A 13477-nucleotide genomic window follows, 5' to 3' on the forward strand; every position below is an offset into this window, starting at 1 on the left:
CCTTGGGTCCCTCCACTCGGCGGGGCACAGGCTAACAGCGGGCACCCTGCTTGGCTCCCCGATGACTTATGGGCGTGTATAGGAGCCAGGGGTGTGGAAGGCCTCAACGACCGAGCTGGAGAGCCTGTTAGAAATGCCAGTTACATCAACGTATGGAACTCCCATCACTCTTGAAGTACATCTGTGGACAACACAGAAGACCTTTTTTTCTTAAAACTGCATTTTATTCGTGTAAAAGAAACAGTGAATTTTATGTTTTAAAACAAACTTAGTAACTGGCATCCCCTTAAAAAAACAGGATCTGGTGGATCCTTCTTCTGTTCACTGCCCTTACCCCTCAAGGTGACACTGTCCCCACCTTCGCCTTTGCGGTGGATGCTGAACGTTGGCACGTGGAGTTCAGACCATAAGCAGGCGCTTGTGTTTAGGTTCAGCTTTAGAGCTGGGCTTGCATCTCGTCTCAGGGCCGACAGTTCAGCCAGGCCATGATTTGGGAGCAGGGCTCCTGAGCTATGGGACAATCAACACCTTCGCTTGGGCCGGTGTTTACTGAGCCTAGTGCTCTGGGGGGTTGGGCGGCACCATGTCACTGTCAGTGGGACAGCTCCCCGAGCTGAACAGTGTCAGGTCTGGCAGGGTGAGTGCACAGAGCGAGTGGTCTCCTGGGGTGGGGAGACAGCCCTTGACCTGCCAGAGCTGGAGACTTGCTGGGGCTTCCTAGAGCGAGTCAGGCCTAAGCCACAAGGGCAGCCACTACATGTGGAACAGAGACGGGGCTTGTGACATTCCAGGTGGTCTCTGCCTGCTACGTGGGGGCTGCCAAGCTGCAGGTGGACCTCCTGAGCTGCAGTGCTGTCCTCCCGGAGGGTCTGGCCCCCACTTGGGGCTTGCCTGTGCGGTGCTGGGGTCATAGGGCTGAGCTGGCTCCATGGCCTGTCCCGCAGGTGAGCTGGGCCCCCCTGTAGCTTCGTGCAGCAGGAGAACTGCCCCTCAGAAAGCAGCCTGTCCCACAGTCTGATTCGGAGCGTGTGTCCTCACACTGAGCGAACCTGTTCTTCCTATAACATAAGGACCCCAGGGAGTGCCGAGAGACCTACGCCCAGGTCGTGCCTTCAAGAATTTGGAGCCCTGTGTCCCCATGCCCTGCAGCTTCCCTCTGTGACCAAGCTCTGAACCCTTCACCCCTCTGGCCTTGCTGCTGTTCACAATGAATGTGACAGCCAGGAGCCCAGAGCGGTGGCCTGATGGCTCTGGGTCCAGAGCCTGGGGCCGGGGGTCTTGGGTCTCACGTTGGGGTTCTGGGGTCTCATGTCGGTGTCTGGGGGCAAGGGGTCTGGGGTTGGGGCCCTGGGGTTGCGGTCTGGGGTCGGGGTTGGCTGTTAGGGGTCTGGTGTTGGGGGTAGGGGTCAAGGGTATGGCCTCTATTCTTGATCTAGATGCAGGGGTTCATTTGACTTAGTCATCCAGCTCCCTCTTCCTCTGCATTGTTCCGTGTTAACATCTCATTTTATCTTCTTTTCTCCTCATTTTGACATACCCTGGATTGCCTTTTTAATTTTTTTTAAGACTGGTAAAGGTTTTAGAACCCAAAAGATTCATCTGATTATTTTCTTCTTGATATAATTTTCTTTTAGAGCAGATTTTTCCCCCTTGGACTTTGCCTCTTCATGTGCTCCTTCATAAGTTTTCTGTAGGTGTAGAATTTTTACATTTTGTTAAATGTAAAAACGTAAAAATCCCATCCTGATGTGAATAAGCCCATACTTTTGGGCACTTTTCAAGAGCTCACAATAAGAGCTCTTTCTTCAAATGAAGACTTACATTTTAAAAGATGACCTCAATACGAAATGAGTGATTTAAAAATCTTTTGATGCCTTTTTTCTTTTTTTTTAATTCATGCAAACCAGGATAAATCCTAGGACAGAATTCTTCGATGGGAAAATTACCATCTAATTTGGCAACAGGAAGAAAGTCCCACACTGACAGAGCCTCAGACAGAGCCAGGTCTCCTTTCTGACACCCCAGGTGTCTGCCCCCAGGCTCCTGGGGTGGTTGTGACCTCTTCTGTCTGTTCTGTGCCCATTAGAGCCCCACCTTCCTCTGCAGTGCCTGCAGGAGAGCGGTGTCACCAGGAGACATAGTTCCTACAGGGGGTCCGGCCAGGGAGGGGGTGTGATGGGAATTCTGTTTTGCCTGCTTTGAGTTCGAGGAGACTGCGGACCTCCAGCAAGCGGTCTGCGTGGACAGAGAGGATGTGAGGTATATCCGCACCGGTGGGTGCCGCTGTCTGAGAGCTGATGAGGTCACGAGGTGGGCAAGGTCGCGGGGGATATAGTCCCCATGTTCTCCCCATGGGTCCTCCTCTGCTGCCATCATCAGCTCAGCCACCTCTGTGCAGTCACCCTTGTGTTGCTCATATGTTCTCTCCCTCCAGACCTGTGGGGCTCCAGCCTGGGTACCTGCCCCGAGGCGGTTCAGGTCCTGACCCTGCCCCCCCCAGGCGGCCATGTGGAGGGGCTGAGGTTAGGCCCTCACACCCTAACCCAAATCCCACCCACAGTGCAGGGGGAGGCCACTTCACAGGGACACACAGAAGCTTCTTGGAGGAGGAACCAGCTGTGCTTGGATGGGGGAAGCCAGGGCAGGGGAGGGGAGGGCAGGAGAGCGAGTCACGCCAAGACTGGGGTTCGAGCACTACATGGCACATCCCCGCTGTCCCCAGGTTTCCTCCCTGCTCTGTCGCTCAGCTGGCAAGCCATGGAGATTGTGACCTGCCCTTCAGCTTCTGCTCTCTATGTGACAGCGTTGTTAGAAAACAGAGGAGGCGGGGCTCTCAGTTCAGAGTGCCTGCAGACCACCAGGGGGGCTTGTTCACAAGAGAGGTTTCTACCCACACCCCTCCTCACTGCTCAGGGCTGTGCCAGGGTCTGGAGTCGCACCTAGGTGAATCTGATGCTGGGGTCCCCATCCATGCTATATGTTACTATGGTGATAAGATGGGGTTATAATGGCCCGGTTGCCTGGCAGAGGTGGGGTGGGGGTCAGCAGGGCTCTGCTTGGGCCCCACGTCTATTCCCTCAGGAGCCAGAGGCCGAAAGGCTCAGAGTATGTGTGTCCAAGTCTCAGCCTGTCTGTGCCCCAGCCCAGCGAAGACTCAACTTCTCGCTCTTGTTTGTCCCCAGCAATGTTTTCAGCCTGATTCCCGGATGGGGGCAGAGAAGAGCATCTCAAAGGCAATGGCAGAGTCTTTGGAGTCAGGGTGGTTCCTTCTAGAAAGATCTAGAACCAAAGTAGAAATACACATATGTATTAAACTTGAAGTAATTATAGCCAAAGAGATCCTCGGTTCCCAGGGTGACTCCGAGCTCCTCCCTCTACCGTGTTTTCTCAAAACTTGACAAAGGACAAGGCAGAGCTCTGACATCTGTTGGAGTGGATGCGGTCCCAGAGTTAACACACGACCCAGCAGGCTGCACGGGGATCCGGGAAGGACGGCATGCATGCTGGTTCCGGCCTCCCTTCAACTGCTTCAGTGGGGATGGGGCACCCTCTGACCCCACAAGGGCCCAGGCAAGGGAGGCCCTGCTGTCCTCTCAGAGCTAATTTCTTCTGGCTGGTCACCAGCAGGTGAGGTGAGCTCTCCCAGCCAACACCACTATTGAGCTGGCAGGGCTGGGCCCGAGAGCCAAGTCCAGACCCCAGCTCTCCTCCCTCTGTGTGGCTGGTTGGATGGACAGGTGACTCTTGGGGCCAAGCTGCTATGACTGCTCTCTGCAGCAGTGGCAAGGTCCCCCACCTGCAGGGCCAAGGGAGAACCCGCCACTGAGGTGATGATAGCTTTCTGTCCCTCCTCTCCACTCACTGAGACAGGCCTTCCTTGGCCTTCCAGATGGAGGATGGCTTCCCCACGCCTTCTCCGGGAGCCTGCCTCCCCGCCACCCTTCACAGGGGCTGGCTGGGGTCAGCAGGGATGGGGGCAGGGACGTACTCCTCCCCTTTGGCTGTGGTGACCCCCCTTGAGGAACTTTGTTAGCGGTTACTACTATTCATGAAGTAAGTGACTCAGAGGACACCTTTACTCTCTGCAGCCAGGATGACCACCCTGAGGTCCCACAGCCAAAGTTTGAGGCAAAGCCGTCCAGGTGAGGTGTGGGGAACTGGGCTCCCAAGATTGGGAGGACCTTGGGGGTGTTGCCAAGCTCCTGGGGATTCCAGGGCCTCCCCGGGCACCCCGGCTTCTGCCCTCTGGTCTCTGTACCTCCTCCCTGCAGGGAGGGGCTCTCCCCAGGCTGCTGTCCCCCTCTGGTGGTAAGGTCCCTTCAGTGGAGCTGTGCCCCAGCTCCCAGACATGGCTAGTGTGTCCAGGGTCCCTCTGTCCTGTGGCGGACTCCTGCTCTACTCGTCTGGCCACAGGGCCTAAGCTTTGCCTCACACGGGGAGCTTTCCTCCGCAGGGGACACACATGGGGGCCCCTGCAGGAGTCCTGTTTGTCTGGCTCGCCAGCGTTTCTCCCAGGACCTGGCCCTGGGCCCTGCACACTGTTTTCTTCCCTCAGCGAAAGTGACTGTCACATGGACACCTGCAGAGTCCCTGAGGTACCCAGGTAGGGGGGACACTTCTTTCCGTTGTTTTTGTGCCTCTTTCCAAGCAAGGGAACAGGTGCCTCTCTCCTCCCCTTCCTCATCCCTCTCCCCCTCCCAAGGCTGGTTCACAGGGAAGGAAGGGCAAGGGAGCCTTGGAAAGGAGGAGAATAAGGGTCAAAGAAAAACAGGGGAAGACGTTTGATGATGGGAGTCACGGGAGTCTCTTCTTGACCTCAGGCTTGTGGCCACCCCAGCTCAGGTGTGACACCTGTGGGGGACTCAACTCGGGAAAACTGGACGGTGTGGTCATCGGGGTCTGGGGGTCAATGGAGGCTGCCGGTGGGTGGGTGGGGGGTAAGGCGGTGAGGTAGATGCCAGCACAGTGTAGGGGTGGATGGGGTGGGGGTGGGCCAGCCCTCATCCTCCCAGTCCACAGAATAGAGCAGGACCCAGGACTTCAGTCACAATGAGGTGGACCCATGTGAGAACTGAGAGCGCACAGGGAGAGAAGAAGGAGATGTGGGGGTCTAGAACCTCAGCAGTCCTCACAGACCATGAGGGGTGACCCCTTCCTTTGCTGGGGATTTAGCCTCATCAGTGTATCACTGGGAAGCCTGCAGCATCATTATGGCTGGGTGGGCAGGCCCCATGGAGGTCTGGGAGTGAACAAGGGCAGAGGGAGGAGGGGAGGAATGGGGGAGGGAGCCAGGGAGGAAGGGAGGAGGAAGGGGGTAGGAGGAAGAAGGATAGATTGGAAAGAAGGGAGGCAGGCATAAAGGGGGGAGGGAAGGAGGGAGACAGGACTGTGGGAGGCAGGTGAGGGCCTATGTCTGGATGCCGGCTCCCGGCAGAGCTGGCCAGCTGGACGGGGAAGACGGCACCTTGCAGCTGTGGGCACAGACTAATGGGCTCCATGCAGTGTCTAGATGTGCCTGTCACTTGTCCCTGATGCACATCTCCTCCGAAGGCTGGCTTATTCCAAGGTCCTCAATCCCACGTAAGTGAGTGAGTCCCTGCCATGGCCCGGGCCTTGGTTCCCTGTCACCGACGCCTCGGGCTCGCCCTCCCCTGGCTCCTCTCTGGGGCTGCAGCCTCTCCTTGCCTTTTCTTCCCCTCCTCGCACCGTCTCATGGGGGCTGGGTTCATTGATCCTGGGTCTGGGGCCAGGGAAGGCACCTCTCATCTTGGTCCCAGGCACCATGCATGTCCTCTTATTTCTTCATGGGGACAGGGGACAGGGGTTCTGGGTGGGCTGGGCCCTGAGGTCTTTCCGAGCCTGCTGGTGTCACAGGGACCACAGTTCCAGGCCGGTCCCCACAACCAGGCCTCCGGAGCCAGCGCCCACGCCCCCTACTTGCTCTGCCCAAGACAGCGCGGCAGCCCGTTGCTGGGGCCTCAGACAGGAAAGTCACCCAGAGGCCTCCCTGGTCAGCCCTCACCATACAAGCAGGGAAACTGAGGATCAGAGAGGTGAAGGTACGTGCCCAAGGCCCCACAGCTGGGAAGGGGCAGGTTGGGATCCAGCCCAGGCCATGGTTCCTCCCCGCCAGGAGAGTTGAAGATGCACGCTGCCCTTCTGGAAGCAGCACCCTCCACTCCCGGACTCTCTGGAGCCACAAGCCCCATGAGGCCATGAGTACTTGACAAGTGACCGCTCTGGAGAGAGACAGGCTGTTGTCCGGGGAAACACGCTGGGTTTGAAGCACTCGGCACCCCCAGATTTAAAATTTCCTCCAGAATTAAACTCTGCCATCTGCTGGGAAAGGGGCTTAGTTCTCGCCTCACTGAGATGGAGTTCCTCCCCAGAAATGGGGCTGGCAGCCTCCCAGCAGGAGTGTCATGTGGGACCCGGCCCCTGGCTGGTGCACAGGAAACACTCCAAGTGAGGGCAGTGAGGGGTGGGAGTGTCACAGGTCAGGGCTGCAGGTTGGGGTCCTGTTGCTTCTCACTCTGCTGCTCCCACATGGTGAAGCTCTGGACAAACCCTTCCCTTCTGCCACGCACGTGTCCACACCCAGCTCTAACCTGTGTGGCTCTTTTCCCCCAGGAGGGTGGACATGCTGGTCATGACCCCCTGGTTTGCTCCCATCATCTGGGATGGGGTCTTCCACTCTACCGTGCTGGACGCGCAGTTCGGAAACACCACCATGGGGCTGACCGTGTTTGCCGTCAAAAAGTGAGTAAGGTCTGGGCAACTGTGCTGAAGAGGGACGCGTGCCCCGGGGAACCCATGAAGCCCTCCTGCGGGGCCAGGGGTACATGTCACTAGGTTCGCTCTTCTCCAGGATGAGGTGCTCTTGGGGGGCGGGGAGGCAGGGGTGGCTTGGGATGCAGGTGTACTCGGTGGGACTTGCGGGGGCCCCTAGGCACATCCCTGCTGGAATTAGCGGCCCCACACCATAGATTCACCTGCCTCAGAGATCAGGGCATGGGGCTTTGAGGGCTGGGCAGGGAGCCGAGACCCTCCAGGCCCTCCGCAGCTGCTCTGTCGCCCTGACCCGATCCCAGCTCGTGTCTCACGAAGCACACCTTCACCTTCACATGCTGCTGGTCAGGCGCCTTTGCCCTCTGATGCTGGCGGACCATCCTCGTTCCTTTGGCAGGTAGCCCGCTTTCCTGCCTGGGTGCCCTGCCTAGCTCGGGCTACTTCACAGAGGCCCACGTGACAAACAACACCGAGGCACGAGACTTCTAACGATCGGCCAAGATGCAGGAAATGTCCCAGGAATGTGTTATGTCCGGCCACTGACATCCCCCCCGAAGTTCTTTCCTCTCTCCCCCTCGTTCTCCCTAGTGCCATTGGCATATAACGGACACGTCACTTTGTGTACGTGTAGAGGGAACGACACGGTGATTTGATGGGCGTGGGTACAGCACGTTAGCTGCCATCACTGCTGCGTGTCTTGTTTCCAGAACGTACCCATCTTCCATCAAGAAGATTCTACAGTGCAGCCCCTCCACCACTTCCCAGTACTGCTGTCCTGCCTCTGGTTAGCCGCTCGTCTGTTCTCTGTTGTCGTAGGTCAGGTTTTCTGAGGTTCCACGTGCGGGTGAGATCATACCATGTTCCTCTGTCTCTGCCTGACCCACGTCATAGAGCCTAGTGGCCTCAGGTTTCAAGCGTGTTGCTGCAAACGGCAGGGCTGCTTTCTTTATCCTGGTGGAGTGACGCATGTCTCACACCTTGTGTGTCCAGTCAGCTGCTGATGGACGCTTCAGTCCATCAGCAGGCTCTCGTAAACAACGCTGCTGCACACATGGGAGAGATGTTGTCGCTTTGAGATATGGCTTTAATCTTCTGTCCCATGCTTGGGAGTGGGGTTACTGAAGTCCCCAATCAGTATGGTATCGCTGCTTATTTCTCTTCAAGTTTTGTGAGTATTTGCTTTATGGGTTTGGGCGTGCCGATGTTGGGTGCATAAGTGTTTACAGTTGTCATTTCTTCTTCAGGAATTGAGCACTTTATCATCATATAATAACATTCTTTGTCTTGTTTGATCATTTTTAGTTCAAATCCCACTTTGATGTCAGTATAGCTATCCCCCCGTTTGGGGGCCACTGTTTGCTTGAAACATCTTTTACTTTTTCATTGCTCTTGCTCTGTGTCTCTAAAGCTAGAGTGAGTCTCTCCCAGGCAGAATATCATTGGATCTTTTGGGAAAAAAAAGTGTATCCATTTACCACTCAGTGTCTCTCGATCGCAGAATCCTTTTACATTAAAAAACGTTTAAAGTAATTATCGAGAGGGAAGGACTTACTTTCGCTGGCTTGCTCACTGTTTTCTATCTGTGGACCTTTGTTGCTCACCTCTATTTAGCTTTGATGCCTTTATCATAATCTTTTGTGTGTCTGTGACCGGCTTTGCCACTGTGGTTGTCGGGTTACATAAAATATCTTCTCCCAATAACCAGTTGAAAACAACCTGTTGTCAATAGCCTCCATAAACTCTATTTTTCATCCTCTCTCCCTCGCATGTTCTGTGATTGATGCTACAATTTGTGCATTTTTAAATATTGTGCTTTCATGAACAAATTATTGTGGTTATGATTCGTTTTTATGTTTGTTTTTTAACTTTCGAGCTAGAGTTGCAAGTGACGTACGCACTGCCGTGACACTAGTGAGTCTGAATTTGACTGAAGCTTACCATTACCAGTGAGTTGTCTACATGCATCAGTGTGCTCATAGGAGGTCATTGGGAACCTGTTTCTTTCTGCTGGAAGAGTGGGATGCCCTGAGACATTTCTTGTAAGGCATGTCTGGGGCTGACGGACCCCCTCAGCTTTTGTTTGGGAAAGGCTTTATCTCTCTGTTTCTGAAAAGCGGCTTTGCTGGGGTAGGGTTCATTCAATATTTTTACTTTTGTTTTTGTTTTTTGGAGAAGGAGAGAGCATAGGAGTGGGAAGGAGGGGCAGAGGGAGAGAATCTTAAGCAGGCTCCTGACGAGGGGCTTGATCCCACAACCCTGAGATCACGACCTGAGTTGAATTCAAGAGTCAGACACTTAACCGACTGAGCCACCCAGGTGCCCCAGTATTCTGAATACATCCTCTCACTCTCCCCTGGCCTGCAACGTTTTGTTGAGAAATCTTCCCATAGTCTTAAGAGAGGGATTACTTTCTATGTGATGACTTGTTTTTCTCTTGCTACTTTGAAATTTTTCTCCTTGTCTTTGACTTTTTTAAGTTTATTCACTTTTTTAGTAATGGCTATACCTGATGTGGGGCTCAAACTCACGACCCCAAGATCAAGAGTCTCACGGTCTTCTGACTGAGCCAGCCAGGCGCCGTCCTTGTCTTTGACTTTTGGCAATTTAATTCTAAAGTATCTCTCTGTAATTCTTTTCAGGTTCAGATTATTTGGGGTCCTTTGAGCCTCAAGAATCTGGATGTCCCTGGTTCATTTGGGAAGTTTTCAGCCATTATTGCTTTAAATGTATTTTCTGTCCCTTTCTCATTCTTCTCCTTTTGGGATTCCCATATCGCATACACTATTTCTTTTCATGATTTCCCATAAATCCGTAAGCTCCACTTTTAACATTTTATTATGCTGGCATGACCGCTAATCTGCCCACCTGTCATCCTTCTGTCCATATATCAGTTCTTACTGCTTTTGATATACACGAAGGTAAATCTGGGACATCAGCAGTGATCATCAACTAGAATTCAAGATGCGTTTATGGCTTTCCTTCTTTCCAGGTAAAATGTATATACAAACTTTTGCTGAGTTTTGGCAAATGCACATAGTTGTGTAACCAGAATCCTTTTCTACTCATACGACATTCACCCCCCATAAAGTTCCTCGTGCCCCTTGCAAGACAATGTGTCCCCCTCCTTCCTCCCCCACATCAGTGTCTTGACTCTTTTCCCACTCTTTAAGATGATTTTTGCCTACTGGAATTGTAAAGTACATACTGTTTTGTGTTGTCTTTTCTCACTCAGAATCATCACTTGGGGATTTACTGTGATTTTGCATGAATCAGCAGCTCTGTTTTGTTGCTCAGCATTCCATCATGTGGGCGTACTGTAGTTGGGTAACACGTTTTCCTTTTGCCGGACACCCCGTTTCCAGGTTTTGGATATTAGGAGTAAATATGGATGGTTGGACTGATCTTTTGTGGATGTACATTATATTTTTCCTTGATTGAACGTCCAGGAGTGGAATTTCTCAGTCCTAGGTCAAAATCACGTATAGTTTTGTAAAACATTCCTGATAATTTCGCATATTGGTCGTAGAATTTTACATCCCCATCTGCCATCTAGGGAGGTTCTGACCACTCCACATGCGCCACAGAATTTTGTGATGTGAGTCACTTATAAACCTTTATACGTGGGTCTTTTTCTGACATATGAGTGGATCTCTGGAGGGGAGTCCTGGAAGTGAAATTGGGGGGAGAATGGACACATTTAAAGCTTTGGTATATTGGTGGCTCTCAGTCAGTAGGGCGTCCACCTCTCGATTTTGGCTTGGGTCATGATCTAGGGTTGTGGGATCAAGCCCCGTGTCGGGCTCTGTGCTCGGCGGGGAGTCTGCTCCTCCCCACCCCCAAGAACCCTTTCTCAATAAATAAATAAATAAATTTTAAAGTGCTGATATATTTTCTTGTATGCCCTCTGAAAGGATTATAAAATTTGGTATTTTCATTAGTGGCATACGAGAGTGCCTGCCTTCCCTTGCCCTCAACCACACACTGAAGTAGTCACTTTCTCATCTGTTACAAAGGTCTTTCCTGAACAACTTACTATGTGTGGGCTATAGGGATAAGGCAGTTACCCAAACAGGTGAAGGCCCTGTTTTCATGGAGCTGTAGTCTAGTGGGAAAATACAGAAGAACAAGTAAAACACAAATACAAAATATGTTCCATGGTCATTTGAACTCTAAAATAGGTAAGGCTGTGTCAGGGGATGGAGAGGGATTTGTTTTCACATTTCTTTGTGGATTTATTTGCTCCTTTTTATTGAGTTCTGATTTCCACCTAGAAAAATGTACAGGTCAAGTGCACAGCCCGCTGCGTTTTTCCGTTGGCTTACACCTGTGCTGCTGCCAGCAGGAGCAGCTATGGGGCACGGATGGTTCTGGGCACCAGTCAGAGGGTGGAAGGTGCCGTAGGGGTGAGCACTGCAGGACAGCCAGAGGGAACAGGAAGTGCCAGGGCTCAGAGAAGCACGTCTGGCATGTGTCAGGAGCATCAAAGAGACACCTGCCCTGATAGCAAGAGGGAGGTGAGTGGGGAAGAAGCTGAGGTCAGAGGCAGATCTTTTATGGTCTGGTAGACCACTGTAGGATCTTGATTCACATTTTCTTTTTTAAGGAGAAGAAACCATTGGTGGGTCATGAGTCGGGAGAGACTGGTCCTTAGATGTTACCCATCCTTTGAATTTGTGCCAAACTCATGGATTAAGAAAATACCTTACGGTTGAGGCTATATGCTCAATAGGAAGGGACCTCAATACTTCCTCTTACTCTATAGCTGATACACGATTCACATGGGTCTGTGGGGCTGCCCACCTTCACAAGCATTTTCCTCTTGGAAGACTGAAGCTCTGTGCCCATTACACACTCACTCCCTATGTCTCTGCTCCCAGCCTCTGGCACCAGCCTTCTGCTGCCTGTTTCTATGAATCTGCCCATTCTAGATGCCCGTGCAAGTGCTATCAGGCAGCACCTGACTGGTGCCATTGGCTGATTTCACTGAGCAGGGTGTCCTCAAGGTGCAGCTGTGGTATCATAAGCTGCTCTCATTCGTCTGTTCTTCAGCGGCTGTTTGAGTCTGTGTAATACCCACCGTTTCTATGGTGCTGTTGTTGGTCTTAGATATGTGGTCTTCCTGGAGCTGTTCCTGCAGACGGCAGAGAGGCACTTCATGGTGGGACACAGGGTCACCTACTATGTCTTCACCAACCAGCCAGCCGATGTGCCCAGCATGCCCCTCACAGAAGGGAGGCAGCTGGTGGTCCTCGAGGTCCGAAACTATGCGGGCTGGCAGGAGGTGTCCATGTACCGCATGGAGATGATCAGCAGCTTCTCGTAGCAGTGCTTCCTCTGCAAGGTGGACTACCTGGTGTGCGTGGATGTGAACATGAAGTTCAGCGACCAGATGGGCATGGAGATCCTGTCCCACCTCTTCAGCACCCTGCACCCTGGCTTCTTCAGGGTGTCCCACGAGTCCTTCACCTACAAGCGCCAGCCGCAGTCCCAGGCCTACATTCCCAGAGACGAGGGTGACTTTTACTATGCAGGAGGCTTTTTTGGGGGGTCGGTGTTTGAGGTTCTCCGGCTGACCTCAGCTTGTCACCAGGCAATGATGGTCAATCAGGCCAATGGGATTGAGGCTGTGTGGCATGACGAGAGCCATCTGAACAGGTATCTTCTCTACCACAAGTCCACCAAGGTGCTGTCTCTGGAGTTCTTGTGGGATGAATGGATGCTGCAGAGGCCGCCTTTCCTCTAGAAACTGCGCTATGCTATGTTGCCCAAAAATCACGCAGAAATCTGGCACTAAGGAGCCCAGGGCCCTGGGACATCTTCCGACAAGGCTGCAGCCTTAGCAGGGCTTCCCCTGAGGAAGGGACAGTCCAAAGATTTGGTGCTGTGGGTGAGTGCCTGGGCCTCAGAGCCCTCTTCTGGGAGAGGTTCCTGCCACTCATTCTCAGTATAAACTGGGCTTGTCCTTCCTGGTGCCTACAGGGTCACCCTTCCCAGGAGGGCTTCTTTGATGGTCTCTTCCTCCTACTAATGAAATGCACTGCTCCTCACTCTGCATCTCTAGGAGGCACATTGTGTCTTCTTTTGGCTGGAGCCCTGCCCTTCTGCTCCCATTTCCCATTGGTCTTGATCCTTACAATGTGAGCTCCTGAGGGCAGAGGCTAAGATTTCTTCTTTGTACAGGTCCATACCTACTACAGTGCCTGATGCCCAGAGACTCTCAAAACATGACCCCTAAAAACCTGTCGGACCCTGTTCCCAGATAATGGGAGAGGCCCAGCCTGAAAGTACTTTTCTGAGTTTGGTTTGTGTTTATTGGTAGCTTGTGGCTTTGGGTTGTCTTTTTCTTACGGATTTGTGGGAGTTTGTTATTGTTTTAGGTGTTAGTACTTTTCTCAGACACATGCTAAAAATCTCTTCTTCTGGTTTTTAATGTTGCTACTTCAACTCTTTTAACATAGGTAAATTCAGAGGCTGAGAGGGAGACTGCTGCTTCCTCTCCCCCAGCGCCTGGCCAATGCTGGTAACCACAGTTGCTTCCCCTGTGCTGGGTGAACCCCCGCCCCCACATCTGCCCCCATCTTTGAAGACCATCCTCCCTGTGTGTCCAACCTCCCTTCTGGGCAGGTGAGAGTTCACAGAACACAACACACAAGATCCTTCTGCTGCAGGAACTCTTTGCCTTTATTGC

At 52.7% G+C, this 13477-nt stretch overlaps 1 pseudogene; it reads left to right on the plus strand.

Moving 5' to 3' along the window:
• Positions 1 to 757: 757 nt before the first annotated feature.
• On the plus strand, positions 758 to 12583 carry LOC111139379 (annotated as a pseudogene).
• Positions 12584 to 13477: the final 894 nt, after the last annotated feature.

Source organism: Enhydra lutris, unplaced genomic scaffold, assembly GCF_002288905.1.
Source record: "Enhydra lutris kenyoni isolate GAN:26980312 unplaced genomic scaffold, ASM228890v2 scaffoldscaffold103, whole genome shotgun sequence".
Taxonomy (NCBI): Eukaryota; Metazoa; Chordata; class Mammalia; order Carnivora; family Mustelidae; genus Enhydra; species Enhydra lutris.